Consider the following 3,602-nt stretch of genomic DNA (forward strand, 5'->3'; position numbering starts at 1 on the left):
TTTGACTAATTCCAATCTTCCAAAGGCCTAAAGTTCTTAAAATTGTTTGCTAAGGTATTAAAATAACTTGCTTAAGACCCTCGTCTTTGCTTACATACCTTTTGGTCCACTTGAAACCGCCCTAGTTTGAACATGGTTGTCTTATGCCTGCTTTTCTAGGAAGATTATCTCATGTGATCAGAGATTTATTTATATTTGTTGAACACTATCATAGGTCCTATTCTTTAGGACCAGGACCTATTTTAAGGTCTTGCTAATAATTTTAGGCGTGTTAGTTTAGCTTAGCTTTAGGTTTACCCATTCTTTATCTTGTTCAAATCATCAAGTTTTGGGTGTCACATTTTATGTCTTGACTAACTTTGGTGTTGTGAGTAGGTTTGTTCTACTTTCGGTGCACAATAATATTAACTTTGAGTTCCAACAAATTCCAACCGTTGATATGATGAGGCGTGTCTTCAAGATCCTACCAAGATTTGGTAAAGATCTAATGGTTAGATGGAGAGTTTGTGTAGGCATTCGCGTATTCCTTCTAAATTTTTCACACTAATGGCATTTTATATATTTAATACTAATATTTTGGTAATTGACCATTTTTAGAATATTTTATTATTATTATTTTTGAAAATATTCAAATTTTTTTCATCATCTTAAAACTTTGAAACATTAATAAATTAATAAATATTTTTGGTGAAAGTAGATATGCATTTAATGACATTAAGACACCAAAATGTAAAAAGCCTTAATTAGGTGGACGAAATAAAAAAAAGATGGGTTTGTGATACATTTACAAAAAGAATTATAAATGACTCTAAACATAGAAACATACTGACGCTTTAAAACGACTCCCTCTATGGCTATACAGCTCTCGAACTCTCCCCATCTCGATTGGTAACATGTGAATACCTAGAAAAGAAAAGTGGAAAGGGCTAAATATAAAAATATTTAGTAAGAAACTTACTTGTAGGCTCTTATCACATCTTTAACCTAATAAGTATCCACGTGTTTTACTTTGAGTTCTAGGAAGTTGGGGCCTAGCCTCTACGGTTACTTGAGCATCTAGAGAAGCCTTAGAGTTCCAAGCGGTTCTCTAGCTGCTCATGAACTCCACTCCAGGTTTGGAGGTGGTTCTTCCATTTTTGGTGCGTAGATCTACTAGATGGTGAGTCTTAGCTCGAGGCGAACTATCTTTACAGTTATGTTGACTTAGGTTAGCTTGTTTTGCCTTTGCAATAAGAAACAAATGTCTTGGACTGAGACGCGACCTTATAAAGCTGTTGGTGGGAAAATATAGTAATTGCTAGCCTGCTTGTCATCTATGGAAGGCTAGTTGGCGAACCTTTCCACAAAACCATTAAGTCACCTATTTTGGATGTGCGACCTCGTGTTTTAGCCAGCTACTATGCCAACCTGTGGGGTTCCACGCCGCCTCTTAGGATGAGAGTATTACTCTTGCTCTTCCACAAGGTTGGTGTAGCTATCACATTATCCCAACCAATCTGTGTCTAGCTTGACAGTACAGGTACGAGAGTAAAACCTTGATGGTACGGGTATCGGAGTGGAAAGGGAAGCAAAGACTCTGATGACATCATTAAACAACTAATTTCCTAGAGAGCTACTAACGGAGGTACTAATGACACCGCACATATTGCTAACGCCATAGAAAGCTACCTTTGTCATTCTTGGATACCGTGATGGTATACTAGGTTCTTAGGGGCATCTAGATGATTTGGTTCTCAACTATCTTTTTTAGGATGTTTAGGACTTACTCTTTGATTAATTCATACTTTGGGTGCACATAGGTCTATACTTTTTATTGCTACTCATCATTCTAAAGTGATATCTTGGCGTACATAAATATCGAATGTAAAGTCCATACTAACATAGCGTAACGAGAAAGTATCACGATGCACGTGACATACATAAATGTATGAGGCTTCTATGGCTTAAAATTATAACATATAATAAGAATTACTTCATTGTTCCTTTCATTCATGTCATACTATACATATGAGTCATGTATGCATAGTCATTCATCATGACTTTCATTTGTCATCATCATTGGTACAGTATAATCTATAGCACGGTTTCACATTGTATGACATAGCATAACATACATAACATCTCATATCATACATACTATGACATAATACATAATAGGACATCACAATATGAAAAGAACTTCTTATCCTCAATTTTGAGGTTAATAATGTCTTATTTAAAAAAGCTATATTTAATTATTAAGGTTAAAAGTTAGAAACATTAAAAAAAAAAAAAAAAAAAAAAAAAAAAAAAAATACACCTATCTCAATTTTTATTTATGATAATAAAATTTTAACGTAAAAGTTTGAAACATTTATAAATATTTTGGTGGAAGTGGTTATGCATTTAGTGATATTAAAATACCATCGTGTATAAAATCTTAATTAGGTGAAGGATGAATTAAAAGAACAGATGAAATACACAAAAATATTTATAATTGAGCTTTTCTTATAATGGTGTACATGATACTCGTATCATTGTAGTATTGTATGCATCTATACTAATCATAACGGGAAAGTATCTTGATACATGTGAATATACAATTTCACATTCATCAATGACATAACGTATCAACATGGTGTTTCATATTATGACATATCTCATAGTAACAATGCATCATATCATAACAAGCAAACATATCAATCACAAGATACGACACATGCAAGGGTCATAGAACATGCACCGATCATACTTCAAACAATTCATTTAATCAAACTACTTCAAACAATTCATTTAATCAAACTAGTAATGAAGCCACTTATCTGGGTTGCTTAAGTTGAAGTCACTGTCAAATCCTCTCCATTAGCTGCTTGTTAACTTTACCTTTGAATTTTGACCATTAGATCTATAGCCCCTTGAATCGAAGCGTTGTGATTAAAATTTTTGGTGATGCAAACAGTTAGAATTTCCATAAATTTTGAGAGGTATTTTGATAATTTTCCAATTTTTCAATATTTTATTTAAAAAATACAAATTTTTTAAAAAGTGTCGTATGCTTTATGCCATTTTTCCTTTCATGAACATATTTTAACTTCCTTTATCATAAGGAGTTAAAATTTCAACAATTTTATGCTTATTATTTCATTTTCAAACCTTTTCGAAAGGCGTTCCATCCTTACAAATCTTTCTAAGAAATTTAAATTGCTTAGTTGAATACCCTAACTCGATTAGAAATGCAGAGGATCGATCTCTTGTGTAGCTTGGTCTAGAATGTTTTAGCTCTTGATTTTTCATTAAAGTTGCCGATCTCAATTCTCACGAGCTACAGGAATGCTTAATTTTAAGAAAAGTGAACCGTAGATAGGAATTTGATATTTACCTCAAAATTAAGTCTGAAATTGATTTTCTCCAATGGAGCATGTTCTTGAGATTAATTCTCTTTGTGGTCTTCTATGTAAATACTCCTTGAAGGTGCAAAAATTGGATGGGACTTGCCTTGCTCGATAAATTTGTGTATAGGCTCGGATTCGATTTACAAGATTACTTTGAACTTCTTCAATGGCGGAAACGGTTGAGGGAGTGAGTTCTTAGCTCTTCCAACACTCAATTCCTTCATAAAACTC

Source organism: Cucurbita pepo, chromosome 10, assembly GCF_057944985.1.
Source record: "Cucurbita pepo subsp. pepo isolate OVF chromosome 10, ASM5794498v1, whole genome shotgun sequence".
In the NCBI taxonomy this organism is placed as follows: domain Eukaryota; kingdom Viridiplantae; phylum Streptophyta; class Magnoliopsida; order Cucurbitales; family Cucurbitaceae; genus Cucurbita; species Cucurbita pepo.